Below are 21,124 nucleotides of genomic sequence, written 5' to 3'. Positions count from 1 at the left end.
CGTGGCAAGTTCTAGAGTTGTAAGAACCAAGCGGCTATTCACACAAGAAACGAAAAATGAGCATTTAGTCTAAAGATGTAAATTTGTATGCTCAATAAAGGCTCAAAACTCACTTTTGTGGGAATGGGTTTTTAATGTGATCAAGTATATATAATTAAATTTTAACTAGACTTGTTATGCCGTTTCGTAATTTTCTTATGTTGTTTCTTGTTATCACGACGCTTTCGGTTGTAAATTTTTTTAAAAATATAACCTTATTAATCTTGTGATTCCCAACTTAAACTTTAGACAAGTAAAAATGAAAGGATTTTTGAAAAAAATTTGGGTGTTTAGCGGTTCCAATAGAGTTTTGTGTAAGGCTTGTTGTTAGGACTTGCAAAATTTCAAAGTGTTAGCTTCCCCCCCCCCACACTTAAATTACACATTGTCCTCAATGTGTCCCAAAAATAAATTTTTAGGTTGATTGGATGTGTGGTGTGGTGTTAAAAAGCAAAGATTTATGTTACTGGCAGCCTGGACACGGCCCCGTGGTGACCGGGCACGGCCCCGTGGTCAGGTGCCAGTAACAGAAATTAAAGAAATGAGACAGAAGCCTGGACACGGGGGCGTGTTTGGTGAACACGGCCCGTGTCCAGTTACCTGAACATGGCATTTTTCTGCAGGTGGCTCAGCACGGGGCCGTGTTGGTTGGGCACGACCCGTGTTGAGCCTTCTGTGATGGAGATTTGTGTCGGGTCGCTCTGTTCTTTGTGCATGGGGCCATTTTTCTCGTTCCCTTTTTCATCCATTACCACCATAAGTGTGTTTTATTCATCAATAACCATCAATCTTAGAAACCATCATATCATTGCAAACATAGAGAGACATAACATAAAACTAAAGATAAAAATACATAAATACTAAACCATGGAGTTCTAGCCCTATGTTTTATTTTAATTAGCAAAATTTCCAAGAAGCTACTAATCTTGGTTAGATAAGGCTTTTAGAAACTCCTTCCGGGCGTGGCCCTCCTCATATGTCGGCGAGCCACTCCTCCACCTCCCTTGGAAGGAGAAAAGAGGGCTCATTTGCATTAGTTTGAGGAGTTTCGATTTCCGCTGGAATTTCTTGTGGTTGTTCCATGGGAGGTTCCGCGGGAAAGTCTTCCCACCCGGTAGGGTTGTTAACCCCGAGTGCCAAGTTCCAGTCCTGTTGTGGAAGGATTGGTTCCATCGGGGGTGCTACAAGAATATTTAACCTCTGGTGCAAGAGGTTAATTTCTTGGAAGCTACTTTCGAGTCCCACCGTAAGATCGTTAATACGGTCAATCAGGACCTCCTCTACTGACGTCATTTCATCGAGAGCTTCCCTCAATGCTATCACATAGTGCACAAGCGTAGCTTCAACGGAGGGCCTTCTTCCCCTTCGACTGTTTGATGAATGAACGGATGATGTTTCGCTGTTTTCACTCGCCATTCTACGAAAAATAAACCGAAAAACAGTTTATGTGATGAAACAGTATCTGGACACGGCCCCGTGCTCATTGAGCACGGCCCCGTGTTCATCTTTCTGCAGAGTTTTGAAGTAAGGAATCTTGGGCTTTTAAGTTATTTTCTGAATTTATGTAGGCTTTTTGGACATAGATAACTTTAAACAATGTTACACAACATGTTTTTACCAAGATTCCATGAACAAAACTCATTGTTTCCTACCACAAAGGTTGAAGAATTCAAACTTTAGATGGTAGTTCTTAGGGAAAGATGAAAAAGAAGGAAATGGCTAGAAGAGGAAAGGACAAGATGGGTTGTTGGAACCTTCTTTTAGACTTACCTAGGATTGTTTGAGAGAAGATTCCTTCAAATCTCTGTCCCAAGTTGGTCCAAATGTGCAAAATTCTTGGCTGCATTTATAGAAAACGACAGCCTTCTGAACACGGCCCCGTGTTCGCTGGACACGGCCCCATGTGCAGATGAAATTCTGACACAGTTTGTCCGTATTCTGACGTTCTGATCAGAAGGGAATCTTTTGGTGAACACGGGGGCGTGTTGGCTGGACACGGCCCCGTATCGAGTGGTCTCTATATTTTTATGAAGTTGTCTAGTTTTTTTATGGAACTTATCTGTTATCGGGTGGCTCTTGATTGGTTGGGACAACCCCAAAGTGCCTAAGATACCTTAATTGACCTATACTAAGGCGAGAACGCAAGAGGTTATCGGTGAGGGTAATTCCTATTTTCATTCTAGGTGGACAAGTCCAACCCTTTCCCGGGCTCTCGTTAAAGAAGGTGTATGCCGAATCGCTCAGGTCTATGTATGCACCGAACGAAGTCGATGGAGAGTCCTTCACGGCACAATCGGCACAGGGACGACTATCGTCCAAGCCTTTTCTAGGTATGAAGGTATTTTCGGGAGCAACGAGGTTGTCGGAATGCGGTTCCAATATTTCCTCATGGTCATCGTCTTGGGGCGGATCAATAAAATCCTTCCTAAGTTCCTTTGACCAATTTAGAATTAGTTCTTCTAGTTGAAATAACTCGTCAAGGAGCATTTCCCCTAGAATATCTGGCTGGGAGCATTCGAGGGAGAGATAGTGCTTATTTTTACTTTCGCCCCTCTTAAGGTTATAAGGAATCGGTGGGTCTATATAGTGGGGCCTATAATTTAGAAAATAACATTTTAATTCTTCATGTTCGCCTCCACATAATCGACACCACGTACGATAAGAGTTCTGAAAGTAAAAAGAATTACTATCACTCATGTTTGTGTCAGAAATTACCAACCGCCGGGATCTAACGGTTCTGTTTTCAGTAAGAGAATCTTGGGCACGGGGCATGTTGAGTGGACACGGCCCCGTGTTCAGCTTACTGTCTGACTTAAAACAGGATTGCCAGTTCCAATGATTGAGCACGGGGGCGTGTTCAGCGGGCACGGCCCGTGCTGAGCTCAGTGAGGAGAAAACCTTGTACGAGAAATGTTACCTCTTGCAGCGTGTCAGAGTGGAACAACGGTTAACTTCATTTCAGCAAGAAGGGCCAGGAGTGTCTACGGAAGAATTACCCTGCAATGTTAACCCTCAACACGGATATCAAGACTAAGGAAAGGAGGATCGAGGATTCCTCAATTATACGTGACTTCTCCCTAAGTGTTACCAGAAGAACTATCATGTTTATCTGCACATTGTCAAGTGGGATGTCAGACCCGTATCATGCTAGAAGTAGCCCTTGTTATTAGTACATCTTATTACCTTACACAAGGAAGGTCGCAGGAACTGCCTGAGCAGCTACAGGAATTAATGGACTCGAGTTTCGTCGGATCTAGTTTTCGCTTTAAGGAGCCCCCGTTATACCCGTGAAGAGAAGCTTTTCCGCACGTGTTATGATTATCGAGAACTCAACAAAGTGACGGTGAAGAACCGCTATCCTCCTCCACGAATTGATGATTTATTCGACCAGTTACAAGGATCGAGCTACTACTCCAAGATAGACCTGAGGTCAGGATTACCACCAGCTGAGAGTCCGGGATGAGGACGTCTCCAAAACAACATTCAGAACTCGCTACGGCCACTACGAGTTTCTAGTTATGCCATTCGGGCTAACGAACGCACCGGCAGTCTTCATGGATCTTACGAACAGAGTGTGCAAGCCTTATTCAGACAAGTTTGTGATTGTCTTCATCGACGACATTCTGATCTACTCCAAGAGTCAGGAGGAACACGAGCAGCACTTATGCCTTATCTTGGAACTTCTTCGAAAGGAGAAACTGTACGCCAAGTTTTCAAAATGCGACTTCTGGCTTCGTGAAGTCCACTTTCTGGGCCATGTGGTAAACAAGGATGGGATTCCTGTCGATCCATCCAAAGTAGATTCGATCAGGAACTAGCCTGCACCGCGAACACCAACAGAAATATGCAAATTCTTGGGTTTGGCGGGTTATTATAGAAGGTTCATCAAAGACTTCTCAAAGATCGCACAACCACTTACACTACTGACACAGAAGGGTGTCACCTACCGTTGGGGAGATCCCCAGGAAACCGCTTTCCAGTACCTAAAGGATAGACTTTGCAGCGCACCTATTCTCTCATTGCCAGAGGGCACAGATGATTTTGTGGTTTATTGTGACGCATCGATACAGGGGCTTGATTGTGTATTGATGCAACGGGATAAAGTTATTGCGTACGCTTCACGTCAACTCAAGGTTCACGAACGGAACTACACGATGCACGATTTAGAGCTGGGAGCTGTTGTTTTTGCGCTTAAGATATGGCGACACTACCTGTACGGTACCAAGTGCACTATTTACACCGATCACAGGAGTCTCGAGCATATCTTCAAGCAGAAGGAACTGAACATGCGACAACGACGATGGGTTGAACTACTGAATGATTACGAATGTGCCATCAAGTACCATCCAGGCAAAGCCAATGTTGTGACTGATGCCCTCAGTCGGAAAGATACTACACCTAGGCGGGTACGAGCCTTGCAGCGCACAATCCAGTCTAGTCTTCCTGCACAGATACGTGATGCTCAGGTGGAAGCATTAAGACCAGAAAACGTCAAGGTTGAAGCCTTGCGCGGTTCAAGGCAACGATTAGAACAGAAGGAAGACGGTGCCTACTATGTAACAGGACGTATTTGGGTCCCACTATACGGCGGTTTACGAGAACTTGTGATGGATGAAGCTCATAAGTCTCGCTACTCGGTACATCCAGGTTCGGATAAAATGTATCACGACATCAGAACTACGTATTGGTGGCCAAACATGAAAGCTCTCATCGCAACTTACGTCAGTAAATGTTTGACCTGTGCAAGGGTCAAAGTTGAATATCAGAAACCAGCGGGCCTACTCCAACAACCAAAGATACCACAATGGAAATGGGAGGAAATTTCCATGGATTTTGTTACAGGCCTACCTAGATCCCAGCGTGGGAACGATACTATTTGGGTGATCGTTGATCGACTCACAAAGTCTGCTCACTTCTTGGCTATCAAAGAAGCTGATAAGTTCTCTACCTTAGCAGACGTCTACTTGAAAGAAGTGGTCTCGAGGCACGGGGTGCCCACCACTATCATTTCGGATCGCGATGCACGATTCACGTCAGAATTATGGCAAGAAATGTACAAGGCTTTTGGCTCTTGATTAGACATGAGCACAGCTTATCACCCTCAGACGGATGGGCAGTCTAAGCGCACGATTCAAACTCTAGAAGACATGCTTCGGGCATGTGTCATTGATTTCGGCAATAGCTGGGAAAAGCATCTTCCTCTGGTGGAGTTTTCATACAACAACAGTTATCACACCAGCATACAAGCCGCTCCATTCGAGGCATTGTACGGGCGTAAATGCCGGTCACCTCTCTGTTGGGCAGAGGTGGGGGATAGTCAGATCACAGGTCCAGAACTTGTAGTGGACACCACGGAAAAGATTGCACAAATACGACAACGCATGGCGGCAGCACGCGACCGTCAGAAAAGCCACACAGATAAGCGTAGGAAGCCATTGGAATTTCAGGTCGGGGACCGGGTTTTACTTAAAGTCTCACCCTGGAAGGGTGTGGTTCGTTTTGGCAAACGGGGCAAACTCAATCCACGGTATGTTGGACCGTTCGAAATCATTGAAAAGATAGGCAAAGTAGCCTACAAACTGAACTTACCAGCTGAACTCGGTGCAGTTCACAACGTATTCCACGTGTCGAATCTGAAGAAGTGCCTGTCAGATGAGACCCTCATAGTTCCTTTTAAGGAACTCACTATCGACGAGCGGTTGCAGTTCGTCGAGGAACCAGTTGAAATCACGGACCGGGATGTTAAGGTCCTCAAGAACACGAGAATCCCTCTTGTACGAGTTCGTTGGAACTCCCGTCGCGGCCCAGAGTTCACCTGGGAGCGTGAAGATCAAATGAAACTCAAGTATCCCCAGCTATTCGGAACCAATGCAACCACTACTGAGGCTGAAGCTACTACTACTGAATTTCGGGACGAAATTCCAAATCAACGGGGGGATGATGTGACACCCCAGGAAAACCGGTAAACGATACAACTTACCTAGCTTCCTCAGTAACCGCATGCTAAATTTCGGGACGAAATTTCTTTCAAGTTGGGGATAATGTGACAACTCGAGTTTCCAAGATTCCAACTTCGCATTTATTGCACATTCATTGTTTGTTTAGTTGTTTATTTGCGCAATTAGTTGCTATGGAATTGTATACGTTTTGATTCAGTTAAGTATATTGTATATTGAGCATGGTTATGTGTTAATTATGAAAGATTTGTCAAATGTATGAACTTGGTGGTGAAACTGTGAATTTATTTTGAGATGGTGTCCTTGTGTAAAATATGATACTTAGGGATGTATAGGGTAATTAGTGAAATCCTAATGATTCTTAACCCTAATCATTCACTAATCACCACACAAAAACCAAAGCACGTACTTTAACTTCTCTGATCTTCTCTGGCAATCATTTGCTTCATCTTTGGCACAAGACTTTTACATCAATCTTGATCTTTCAATTCATCTAGAATCAATCCAAGGTAATCGTTTAATCATTGCTTGTTGATAATCGTTGATTGATTGATTCATGATAAAACCCTAGTTGTGTTAAACTATGATATTCTGTGATTATTGATTGGATTCTGAATTATTGTGATGATGATGATTAGTTGTATGCTTGATAGATTGTTCCTGTAATGATTGTTGTTGTTAATCATCGGTTGATTGATTATGATTCTGCCGTCTATATGAATGAAATTAGGGTTCCTTATTCGTATGCGTAGCTGTTTCATTGTGTTGAACGTTTGCACGACTGATGCTAACCTTTGATTACACCTTGTCCGACCTTTATGTTATGCAATATAGACCGAACTTTAGAGAAGCAATGAGTCCGAATTTTCTAATTGATAACCTTTCCGAATTTTGAATGAACATGCCTTATGTCCGAACTTTGATGAACATCATATCTTGTCTGAGTTTTTATATCATTATGCATGGTCCGAATTATATATATAAGACATAGAGTCCGACTTTTGAAGGATAAGAGGATATGTCCGAATTTTATTGCAAGGTGTGATGTGTCCGAATTTTTGTACATGAATTGAATGGTCCGACTTTTGTTTGTAAATATGATTGTCCGAATTTTAACCCAAGGAAAGATGTCAGAGTTTTGATCCATCTCATGTGGTCCGAGTTTTGTGGGTTGTTGGGTCCGAGTTTTGGGCCTTGGAACCCTTGGTCCGAGTTTCAAACCCCCACCCCTTTGTCCGACTTTTATGAAGGGGAAACCCCCCCCCCCCACTTGTCCGAGTTTTATTATCTATGAGGAGTCTGAGTTTTAATGCATGAAGTTATTATAATATATATATAAGGGGTCCGAGTTCTTTTATATGATATGATACAAGGTCCGACTTTGTAAATGCTGTTATATACATAGCCCGGTTTGTTTTATAAAGATGATATTTATTGTCCGACTTTTAAGGTTGATATGCATAGTCTGAGTTTTAAAGTGATTTCGGCCCAACTGATAACCTGTTAATTAATAACTCTGTTAGTTATTAATTTTGTTAAGTTATGCATGAAACTCCGTTAATTATGTAACTACTAAACATGTCAGTATGTTATGTGTGTATGATAACTCTGATTAATTCTGAATGATTCTGTTATGTATGTTCTCTATGCTAAGTGCGTAAATCTTGTCAAGTGTGGAACCTCGTTAAACCTGTTAAACGCCGTTAGACATGTTAATGATTAATAATGTTCGAACAAACTAAGAAAGCCTTGAATGTAAAGCTTGAGTTGCATGAATGTGATTAGCTACTTACGTGATACGTGATGTTAACTGTCAAACGCTTTGTGACATAGATCACATGCGTACCATTACGAACATGAACTGATCTTTTACACGTGGACACTATAGGACTCGACTGATTACTTAACCTAGCATACCGAGCAAACCAAGGTGAATTCACACAGCCAAGGCATGGGGTTCCCAGGGTGGGAATGGGATTTGATTATTTACTTGTACTTACCTGGATAATGGAAATTAGTGATATGATCCTCGGGTGAGGAAGGTTATTGATAAGATACAACTAGACTAGTGATACTTATGGAACTGATCTTCGCACACACGCCAGGGTTGGCTGCGATAATATGACTGATCTTCGCACACACGCCAGGGTTGGCTGCGATATTATGACAAATCTTCGCACACATGCCTAGGAAGGCTGCGAACTATACGCTAAACTTCGCACAGGTGCCGGGTGGCCGCGATACAAATATACCTAGTCTAGATTACTTGAGAACTTTCCCTAATCTTCGCATACATGCCTAGAGGGCCGTGATACAAACTAATACGATACATGACAAATGAACGAACACAAGGCTCACAATACGGATATCATAACTAAACAATAAACATTTCACTTGGGAAACCCCCACCATCTATGGATATGTTTGGGAAACAGGGTAAACTGGTTAATCATGTTTTCAATTATGGGAAACCCCCACGGCAAGTAAGCCAACTAAAGACAAATTATGTTTTCGTAAAACACTTAAAACGAACATCCAACTGTGAACTCGCTCAACATTGTTGTTGACTCTCTATTACATGCCTTGCAGGCTTATAGGTGCATATCCAAGGAACTTGCTGTCTGGGAAGCTGGAGTGGTCATGGGTCGAGATACATGGAAACGCAACACAAGAACTAAGAACTTACATGTGGTTTTGTAAACACTCATTAATTTAAATATGCTTCCGCTGTAAACTGTGAAACATTGTAATATTGTAACACTTGTTGTTTATAAATGAAAGTATTATTCACCTATTCTTATGAGTTCAATGGGATTGATGGTTAAGATCCTGGTCAGTCACGCCTCTAAGCGGTGGTACTCCGCATGTGGATTTTGGGGGTGTGACACATAATCTCAGGGAGTTATACTAACATGAATATAGGTTCAAAAGAAGCTCTAAAGCAATCCTAGACTTGACTAAAACGGGTTAGAACTGAAAGTCAAAGCGAAAGTCAAACTATGCGACCTTCGGTTCCAAACCGGGTCTAAACAGAAAATTGTCGAGTTGAACATGTTGGGACATGTTCTTACATTATTTACCAAGTTATATTAATGATCAAACAGGTTGCATGTACCCTACATTGCTAATTATGCATTAATTTGAAAATAAGCATTCTGTTGACTTTTTAAAGTAAGCTTTGACTCGACAATTGACATAGTTAGAGTGGGAATCTGGAAATACCCTTTTTAGGGTTTGTTACCCACATAATTACCTACTTATAGGTATTTTTAATTCGAGATATTAGTGAGTAATTATTGACTAATCTCGAAGTCAAACCTTAAATACGACGGTTTGACTTTTAGCTAATTAACTAAGCTAAAACGAATTTGGAAGGGTTAAGGACACTTACAAGAGTCCTAATTAGGATTAGGGATCACTAAGGAGGGTGTTTGCTGTCCAGAGAGCTCCAGAGAGTGAACTTGTGAACTTATGCAAATGGATGTTCAAATTGTTCACAACTTAGCTCCTTATATACTACATTTGATCTCACAAGATGGTTCCACCATGGCCTACAACTGCTACAAGATCATTACAGGTGCCCCCTATGCATGAAATACCATTGGGGCAACCCCTGGTATGTAAAACAAGCGTTTTAAGTCGGTTAACAGGTCTGACTGGCAGCTGTCCTCGCTTTTCTGTAACTGGCAGTCTGACGCGGGCCGCGTAAAGTCATAGGGGACTTTTACGCGGGCCGCCTGGACCTGCAAAACCTACCAAACAAGTTTAAACTTTGCACTTTTGGTCCCTGGTCCCTTGTAACGTGGTTTTAAGTCTTTAAATTGCAGTTTCAGCTCTCTAACCTTATTTTTAAGGGTCTTGGAACTCTTGCTAACTTAGTTAAGTCCTTGACCAACATTGTAACCACTCATAAAGCCCTAAAATTCAACGTTGACGCTTTTAACCCCTCGCACACGAATTTGATCATAACTTTTTCATACGATAACGAAACTTTATGAAATTTTAGCCGCATATTCTAGTGAGTATATTTTATTGTTACAAAGCTTCGGGTCTGCCAAAAGGTCACTCAGAGGTATACTTTGCACATGTTGACACTTTTAGCCCCTGTGGTTTGTAATTCCTCACTTTCTTTTATATTTAGCTTCGTATGATCCATGATTTATTCGTTTGAAGGTATAAACATTATGTAGGGCTATTTTTGAATATATTTATCCATTTTTGACACTTTGGACCCTTATATTCGCATAGTTTCCCCGTTCGTCAACTTTAGTCCCTCTAAAGTATTCTTTCACACGTTCAAAGCTTAGGACACGTGTCAATACCTTATTGGACATGAATTTTCGAGGTGTTACATCCTCACCCCCTTAAAAGAAATCTCGACCTCGAGATTTATGGAAATAATTGAGGGTATTTCTCTTTCATTGTGGACTCTAACTCCCACGTATAATCGGGACCTCTGCGGGCATCCCATTTTACCTTGACAATAGATACAAGCTTCCTTCGAAGCCTTTTTACCTGTCGATCCTCAATCGACACAGGTTTCTCCACAAATTTCAAGCACTCGTCTATGTGCACATCTGTGTGTGGTATGACTAGTGATTCATCAGCTAGACATTTCTTCAGATTGCAGATGTGGAATACATTATGAATACCACTGAGCTCTTCAGGTAAGTTTAACTTATAAGCCACTGATCCAACACATTCGATGATCTTGAATGGTCCTATATACCTTGGGCTTAATTTACCTTTCTTACCAAATCGCATCACCCCCTTCCAAGGTGATACTTTGAGCAAAACTTTATCACCAACCTCGAACTTGAGGGGTTTTCGCCTTTTATCCGCATAGCTCTTCTGCCTATCCTGGGCAGCTTTCAGGCGGTCACCAATTTGGACAATATTGTCCGTTGTCTCAAAGACTAAATCAGAACCTGATAATTGAGTGTCTCCTACTTCTGCCGAACAGATGGGCGTTCTGCACTTTCTACCATATATTGCCTCAAAAGGCGCAGCCTGAATGATGGTATGGTAGCTATTGTTGTAGGAGAACTCGACCAGCGGTAGGTGCCTATCCCAGCTACCTCCTAGATCAATCACACATGCACGAAGCATGTCTTCCAAAGTCTGGATGGTGCGCTCACTCTGCCCATCCGTCTGAGGATGATAAGCTGTACTAAAGTTCAGTTGCGTCCCCAGAGACTGTTGGAAACTTTTCCAAAAATACGAAGTGTATCTAGTATCCCTATAAGAGATAATGGACACTGGAATCCCATGCAGGGATACAATTTTATCAACATACAGTTGGGCCAGCATGTCCGAACTGTAAGTTTCCTTAATAGGTAGGAAATGAGCTGACTTGGTCAGTCTGTTAACTATGACCCATATGGTATCATTTCCCTTCTGCGTCTTAGGCAACTTGGTGATGAAATCCATCGTCACCATTTCCCATTTCCAAGTGGGAATCTCAGGCTGTTGTACCAGACCTGACGGCTTTTGATGCTCGGCCTTGACTTGAGCACACGTCAGACATTTAGCTACATGGGTAGCTATAGACTTCTTTAAGCCTATCCACCAATAATTTGCCTTCACATCCTGGTACATTTTATCCGCTCCAGGATGAACGGAATATCTAGAACTGTGGGCTTCCTGGAGGATAACGTCTCTAAGTCCTCCATAAACAAGAACCCATATTCTTCCATTTAATCTTAGGATTCCGTCTTTGCCATAGGATAACTGCTCTTCAGTTACTCCTAGCTTTTCATTAGGATAGTTAGTTTCCAACACAACCTCCTTCTGTGCAGCTAACAACCTTTCATTCAGACTATTCTTGATTTCAATGCTCTTGGCATTGATTCTGATTGGCTTCACTCTTTCTTTTCTGCTTAAGGCATCTGCGACTACATTGGCCTTGCCTGGATGGTATCTTATTTCGCAATCGTAATCGTTCAGAGTTTCCATCCAGCGTCCCTGCCTCATGTTCAAATCTTTCTGATTGAACAGATGTTGAAGGCTTTTGTGATCAGAATAGATCACACATTTTGTCCCATACAGGTAATGTCTCCAAAGCTTAAGTGCAAATACAACGGCACCCAACTCCAAGTCATGGTGGTGTAATTCTTCTCGTGCACCTTTAGTTGTCGTGAAGCATAGGCAATGACTTTACCTTTCTGCATTAACACACAACCCATCCCGGTGTGTGATGCATCGCAATATACTATAAACTCTTCAATCCCATCAGGCAATGTCAACACTGGAGCAATGCTCAACTTCCGCTTCAGAATATCGAATGACTCTTGCTGCTTAGGCCCCCAATTGAACTTGCTATTCTTGCGAGTGAGAAGAGTCAGGGGTGTTGTAATCCTTGAGAAATTATCGATAAAGCGTCTGTAGTATCCTGCTAGTCCTAGGAAACTGCGAATTTCCGTAGGCGTCTTCGGCTCCTGCCAATCCATGACAGCTTCAACCTTAGCGGGATCCACTTGGATACCACGCTCACTCACGACGTGTCCAAGAAATTGGACTTCTTGAAGCCAAAACTCACATTTAGAAAACTTGGCATAGAGCTTTTCTTGATGAAGCAGTTTCAAAATGCAACAGAGATGCTTCTCGTGATCAGCTTGGTTCTTGGAATAAATGAGAATGTCGTCGATGAAGACGGTGACGAATTTGTCCAAATAAGGCTTGCAGACGCGATTCATGAGATCCATGAATGCGGCAGGTGCGATAGTGAGACCAAAAGGCATCACTAGGAACTCGTAATGACCATAACGAGTCCTAAACGCAGTCTTGTGTACATCTTCATCCTTGACCTTCAATTGATGATAGCCTGACCTGAGATCAATCTTGGAAAAATAGCTTGCTCCTTACAATTGATTGAACAGATCGTCGATCCTGGGCAAAGGATACCTATTCTTTATAGTGGCCTTATTAAGCTCACGGTAATCGATGCACAAACGCATCGAACCATCTTTCTTTTTGACGAATAGGATTGGTGCTCCCCAGGGAGACGAACTAGGTCTAATGAAACCTTTGGCTAGCAGATCATCTAGCTGTGTTCTTAATTCCTTCATTTCTGTTGGTGCCAATCTATATGGTGCTCTTGCAATGGGAGCTGCTCCTGGAATGATGTCGATTCTGAACTCCACTTGTTTATCTGGTGGCAAACCAGGTAGTTCTTCAGGGAAAACTTCAGGGTACTCAGAAATAACTGGGGTGTCTTCATTCTTGGGCTTCTGCTCATTGATGGTCACCTGTGCCATATAAATGACACAAACTTTCTTCAAACATCTGGATGCCTTCAGCATAGACACTTGCTCAGGCAATCCATGCTGAGTATCTCCTTGAATGGTAAGTGGTTCACCAGACGGGGTTTTGATCACCACTTGTTTCTTGTTGCACACTATTTGAGCTTGGTTATGCGATCACCAGTCCATACCCAACACTATATCGAAACCGGCTAGCTTAAAGGGTAAAAGGGATAGAGAAAAAGAGTGGTTCCTAATGGATATGACACATCCATCTAATACAGTCGAGACTGTTTCCAAAGTCCCATCAGCTAACTCTACCTCGTAATTCACACTTAAGGCTTTAATAGGCAATTTTAGCAATTCACAAAACTTACTATCCACAAAGGATTTATCTGCTCCAGAATCAAATAATACTCTTGCGAATACATCATTAATGAGAAACGTACCGGTTATAACATTGTCGTTCTAGATGGCCTCCTGAACATTCATCTGAAAGACCCTGGCGTTGGTCTTCTTCCCTTCTTCAGCCTTCTTTACCAGCTTCGGGCAGTTAGTCTTGATGTGCCCCTTTTCATTGCAACTATAACAAGTTGCATCCTTTAACTTCTTGCACTCAAGAGTCGTATGCTCAGAGGACTTACAGATCCCACATGCCTTCAGCTGGGATTTCGGTTCATACCTGCACCTCCCGAAATGGTGCTTCTTGCAAACCTTGCACTTGGGCCTATCGCCCGACGGTTGATCACTCTTCCTGGTTTCAGACCCCTTCTTGTGGTCGCGGTTCCCCTTATGCTTCTTGCCTGACCGACGTGAATTATCATCTTCACGTTTCCTCTTCTCTAAGTCAGCATTTCTCAAAGATCTTTGCCTCACTGCATCCAGAGTGAGAGACAGAGATATATCAGCTACGGATCTGAAAGTAGCGGGCCGAGAGGCCTTCATGCTAGCTTTGATTTCTGGGGCCAAACCCCCAATGAAACGTGCGATCCTCTTGGGTTCCGGAGTCACAAGGTATGGAACCAATCTGGACAGGGTGTTGAAACTTGTAAGATATGCCTGACAATCCAGGTTCTTCATGACCAGTGATAAGAAATCAGATTCTATCTTCTCAACCTCATGCTGAGGGCAGTATTCTATGATGAGAGCGACAAACTGCTCCCATGACATGTTGTACAAAGCAACCTTTCCAGAGGCTTGAACCAATGACCTCCACCACGCTAGGGCTTCACCCTTAAATGACTGGGATGCAAACTTAACCATATCCCTCTCAGCACAACCACTAATGTCCACTACAGTGTCCATTTCGTCCAGCCAAGTCATGCAGTCCACTGCCCCTTTCTCCCCAGTAAAATCCCGAGGTTTACAAGACACAAAATATTTATACGTGCAACCCTTGGCACGTGGGGCATCATCAAACACAATCTTCTTGGGGTGAACATTGTCTTCATTTGAAGAATGTCGGTCATCATCCTTCTTAGACTCATCCTTCTTAGACTTAGGTGGGGTAGGTGGTGGTTTGCTGTGAGCCTCAGAATGCGTCTTTGACTTAGCATGTGGTGTAGATAGGGTTCTACTATGGGTCTCACTGTACTCACTGTACTGCCGTTCTAAGGCCTTTGTAACCGCATCATCAACAAGCGCTTTCAGCTCCGCACCAGTCAACTGTATTTTAGCATTATCACGGTTCCCCCCTGGATGACTATTCACTTCATCTGACCCAGCCATGTAGCTTCTATTGCTACATATGGAATTAATGGGCAAGGTTATATTTAGGGGTTTTTTATAGTATTTTATATTTTAATAACCAAGGTTTTAAATTGCCATTTAGGTTAATTTGTTAAAATTTTAGGATCTTTATTATTTTCCTAAAATATTTTTATAATAGCACATAAGGCCAAGTCACAAGGAAAATTTAATTTAATAATAAACCAGGATTTTACGATATCCAGGTGTTTAGGTTTGAACCATAGTTCATCACCATTGATTTAACAGGGAGTCATAAGCTAACACTGTTTTTAGTCACAGAGGAGATTTAATTATTGCCCACAGGCACTTCGCTTCAAAGAAGCGGTTAAATAATTTAGGGAATTTAAAATTAACCCTTTTTAAAGGTTGGCCTGTGTGACTTTACTGATTCACAGTTTTCCAAGATCGTTAACATACTACCAGATGTTAACAATAATTGGAATCCATTATGTGGGTCCTACCATCTTGGCCCTGTCTGCAACAACATATAGGCTAGGTTTTACCTCTAAGATTCCTTTAATAATTAACGCAGAATAGTCCAAATATTGAGATGTCAATATGGATCTTAATCTAATTATGGAACTACCATCTTGGCCCTGTTTTATAATAACATATGGCTAGGTCTCTGTTCTTTTTAGATTTTACCATTTTAATATAATGGCAGATCTTTTATTATTTTCATTTATTTTATGTTTTAAGCACATAAATAACAATAATAAATAAAAATGAAAATTTAACTAGAACATCTCATAAATTGTTTTAACAAATACAACATTTGCCCTAAACGGGACTTCTACGAAAATAAATACCCACGCAGGGGCGGAAAGACAAAACAAACCCACGCAGGGGTTAACTAAAGGACATGCCCACGCAGGGGCAGAATACAAAATGACAAGCCCACGCAGGGGCTGAGTACTGAAGCAAAAAGTCCACGCAGGGACTGAATTACAACCAAATAAAATAACAAAGGTCTTCAGTGACCCCTTCTTTTAGACTTCCCCTTGAGTAGGTCTGACAGACCCTTGAAGAAGCCTTGCCGTTCTCTACGGTCTTCCCGAACTTCTTGCTCAACTTGGTTCAATCTCTCGAGAACCTCCTATTGGCGCTCTGGCGGGATTAGCTGCGGCCGCGGCGGCTGGTACAGAGGTTGAGGAGGCGGCGGACGCTGGTATCCATAAGTTGGATAACCAGTGGTCCAAAGACCTCCATATGGTCCCTCTGGGTGACGAGCGTTGTAGTCCCATGCCTCCTGATATGGGTCCACATTGGCGTAGTCGTAGTTGTAATGAGTATGCGCCGGCTGCTCAAAGGGGTTATACGCCGCTGAACCAGCGAATGCAGGGATTGGGTTATCAAAACCCAACGGTGGTGCCATAGGCACTTAGTTGATCTCTGGAATGGGGCTTGATGGTCCCCCTACCTGCGGGTCTTCTTCCTCCTGTAGTGGCGGGTAATGACTGCCACTCGAAGGCTGAGGAGTGCTGATGCGGACTCCTCCTCGCACGGACATCCGTGCGTTTGACCTTCTCCGCCTTGGTGGCTCCGAAGGCGGTTGTTGCTCTACTGGCAGTGGTGGTGGCGGCATAACTGCCCTGAATCGAGAATCCTCAGAAGGATCCTGCTGCTGCTGCTGATAAGGAGACGAGTGCTCGGACGGGGTGAAATACCAGTCCCACTGTTTGAACCTCTCCTGATAACTGTCGGGACCACGATAAGGTGATTCGTGAAAGGATGATCCGTCGGAGATCTCGATCGGGTGGTTTGGTGTTCCGGATGCTAGTTCCACGGGGTCCGTGTCTTCGTCCATATCGTCATCATGGTCACCTGAGAAATGATCCTCAGGTCCTAGTGGGTTATGACCCACGGGTTCTGGAAAGATATTAGCCGGGTTGAACCGACTCTGAAAGACTAGGGTTGGGTCGCCATAAGAATGGTGAGAATTCGACCTTTGTAAAGGTATGAATGAAGGTGGTTGGTTATTGGGCTCATTTTCTGAATTGGGCCCGAAAGAATGCAAGTATGAAGGCGAAGAACTGAGAGAGACTGATCGCCTCCCAGGCTCAACATAGAGTCTCCACGGCTCTTGTGGGCTCGTACTCATAGTGATAGAGGGTGTTCGCCGGTGCGATGGTCCGGCCTCGTGATCATGACCCGTGACTGGGCCTTTGCCTCGTCCTCGAAGAAATCTCAGCGGCATTCAGACCTGCAAACATGATTAAGATAACGACAAATATATATAAAAATAAAAGACCGAATAAAACAAAACAAAACAGAGTTTGTCCTATGTTCGATGTCTAGACTCAGAACTCAAAGAATGTGCAAATTTGTGCACTGAGATTAAACACAAAAGGCTAGTGTTTAATTCACTCAGTGTTGGCTCTGATACCAACCTGTCACACCCCTAATTTCCACGTGTCACCGGTGGGCCCGGTGGGGGAGTATCGTGACGTAGTTGATATCATCATAGTCAAACAACACAAATTATAATGCACAGCGGAAGCAATAAAATAGATTTATTTCAACCAAACATATTGTAATATCCAAGTATCACATAGTAGCTGAAATAGATCCACAGGCGGATCAAAATAAAAAGGAGAAAATTGTTCAACAGATGATGGCATCCAGGTTTGCGAGACTCTAACGATGCTAAGGAGTAGCCAGCCTATTTCGTGTAGAACCTGCACTTAATCTTTTTGGGGAAAATACGTCAGTTTACACTGGTAAATACAATTTAACTGACTCATTTTGAAAATGTTTTAGAAAATTGATTTGAATGCACAAGGCACAAAACTTTTTATAACTTGGGGATAATTAATCAAATCTAATCTTGTAAAAGAATTACATGTTCCTTATGCGTTCAGTCGCCCGGTTCGTGCCGGGTTTAAGGTTAATTGACACACCACATACTATAAATCCGCGGCGGGAAGCCAACGGTTATACCTTAATAAATATGGACACATTGTCGGGTGTACGCCTACACCCGCGTGTCAAGGTCGTGGCCATTTCGTAAAATGATGCCAAGGATATCCGGGACATGGTCATTAAACTCCCAAAGGCGTAAAACAAATAAAACCAGTTTTCAAACGGGTCATATTGATAATACCCAACTACTAATAGGGTCAATTGCCCGACCAAGCGGCATTTTATATACCGTACCCCAAGCCCGTATAAGGGAAAATAAGTTAAAAGTATTTACCTGAGCAAATATAAAACCACAATAAGGAAATGCAAGTGTTTTTTACTGGTCTCCTATTCTGGAACGAAGGTTTATAATAACCTATTAGAATCCTAACGGGTCTTTTGATATAGCGTAAGCTTAGACCGGTTAGTTTCAAGGCATAAATATGGTTTAATCGCATGGAAGGCGAAAACCGGAAAGGAATGTGATTTAGCCCCAACAAGTTTGGAGGCTTGTATATTATGGGTAAGCTAAGTACATTCTGGATTTTGAGACAAAGATGATATGGTTTGACCCGTCTTGGCTATTATGCGTAAACTAGTTACATAAGCCGACCCGAACGCGAAAATGCGTAACGGGTAACCCTAAAAATCATATACAAGTTTTCCCGAGATTATATGCACTAATTATGTTGTGATATCAGTAAGATATGTCCTATTATGCCCCAAATGATTTTAAACTCAAATTACGCCTCATAAGGGCATTTAGGTCATTTAAAGGGTATAAAAGAGTTAAACTAGCAATCTAAATTATCTATCTAATTAAATCAGTAAATATGCTTACTTTACTATGTTATAACAGTAGGATATCATATGTATGTGAATTTTATTAATTATAATCATCCTATGCACCGAAAGGGCATTTTGGTAATTTCACATAAGCCTAAAAGGTCAAAACTGGAAATCTGAGTTTCAAACTTTAATTTACTGTTATAATATTGAATTTTACTAAGTATATCAGTAGGTATTAACTTTTATTTATATAAACTATTTTGACATAGACTATGTGTAAGAATGCCTAAAAAGGCGATTTGGAGCCATTTTCGGGTTTTCAAAGAAAAGCTGATATTTTTAAAATTCCAAAAGGCTCAAAATAATTTATTTAACATAATAAATCAGTAGAAAAAGGTTTGAGGTCAAAAGGATTTATAAAACTCATTTTATAGCCAAAAAAGGGCATAACCGGCAATTACCGAAGTAAGCTTAGAACTCTAAGTTATGCTCAGCCTAAAAATATATAAAAATCTTTAAAAATCCCAAAATATTATTATATATTAGTGGGTATAAAGGTTTGATATAAAATTTGGGTTTAGTTAGGCTATACGCTAATTATGCTAATTATTTACTAAGAAAGCTTCTAATCACGCTAATGAGCATAACTCTTAATCTAGACCTCAAACTGATGTCAAATTTTGGTTACAAGTTTATATTTCAGTAAATAAGGTGTCTACCCTTTCACATTTTCAAAAATCATATTTTAAGGTCATTTGGGCATAATGGTCAACATATAGGCATTTAACGGAAACATGCATGTGAATAAGATATCTAATGAACCAAGTTGCATAATCTCAGGGAGTTATACTAACATGAATATAGGTTCAAAAGAAGCTCTAAAGCAATCCTAGACTTGACTAAAACGGGTCAGAACTGAAAGTCAAAGCGAAAGTCAAGCTATGCGACTTTCGGTTCCAAACCGGGTCTAAACAGAAAATTGTCGAGTTAAACATCTTGGAACATGTTCTTACATTATTTACCAAGTTATATTAATGATCAAACAGGTTGCATGTACCCTATATTGCTAATTATGCATTAATTTAAAAATAAGCATTCTGTTGACTTTTTAAAGTAAGCTTTGACTCGATAATTGACATAGTTAGAGTGGGAATCTGGAAATACCCTTTTAAGGGTTTGTTGCCCACATAATTACCTACTTATAGGTATTTTTAATTCGAGATATTAGTGAGTAATTATTGACTTATCTCGAAGTCAAACCTTAATTACGACGGTTTGACTTTTAGCTAATTAGCTAAGCTAAAACGAATTAGGAAGGGTTAAGGACACTTACAAGAGTCCTAATTAGGATTAGGGATCACTAAGGAGGGTGTTTGCTGTCCAGAGAGCTCCAGAGAGTGAACTTGTGAACTTATGCAAATGAATGTTCAAATTGTTCACAACTTAGCTCCTTATATACTACATTTGATCTCACAAGATGGTGCCACCATGGCCTACAACTGATACAAGATCATTACAGGTGCCCCCTATGCATGAAATACCATTGGGGCAGCCCCTGGTATGTAAAACAAGCGTTTTAAGTCGGTTAACAGGTCTGACTGGCAGCTGTCCTCGCTTTTCTGTTACTGGCAGCCTGACATGGGCCGCGTAAAGTCATAGGGGACTTTTACGCGGGCCGCCTGGACCTGCAAAACCTGCCAAACAAGTTTAAACTTTGCACTTTTGGTCCCTGGTCCCTTGTAACGTGGTTTTAAGTCCTTAAATTGCAGTTTCAGCCCTCTAACCTTATTTTTAAGGGTCTTGGAACTCTTGCTAACTTAGTTAAGTCCTTGACCAACATTGTAACCACTCATAAGGCCCTAAAATTCAACGTTGACGCTTTTAACCCCTCGCACACGAATTTGATCATAACTTTCTCATACGATAACGAAACTTTATGAAATTTTAGCCGCATATTCTAGTGAGTATATTTTATTGTTACAAAGCTTCGGGTCTGCCAAAAGGTCACTCAGAGGTATACTTTGCACATGTTGACACTTTTAGCCCCTGTGGTTTGTAATTCCTTACTTTCTTTTATATTTAGCTTCGTATGATCCATGATTTATTCGTTTGAAGGTATAAACATTATGTCGGGCTATTTTTTAATATATTTATCCATTGTTGACACTTTGGATCCTTATATTCGCATAGTTTCCCCGTTCGTCAACTTTAGTCCCTCTAAAGTATTCTTTCACACGTTCAAAGCTTATGACACGTGTCAATACCTTATTGGACATGAATTTTCGAGGTGTTACATATATCAGCGATACCTTTTATGGAGGTTGCAGATGGTTGAAGCTTTGAACGTTCTTCATTGCTCAAGCGACTGAAGAACTTTTCGAACATGATTTTAGTAGCTGCCCTAGTGTCTATGTATGCCCTATTCGTTTGCATTGTTCCTACAGTTGC

The sequence above is a fragment of the Helianthus annuus genome, chromosome 16, assembly GCF_002127325.2.
Source record: "Helianthus annuus cultivar XRQ/B chromosome 16, HanXRQr2.0-SUNRISE, whole genome shotgun sequence".
Lineage (NCBI taxonomy): Eukaryota > Viridiplantae > Streptophyta > Magnoliopsida > Asterales > Asteraceae > Helianthus > Helianthus annuus.
The sequence above is the reverse complement of the archived record's forward strand: the minus strand, read 5'-3'. Positions refer to the sequence as shown.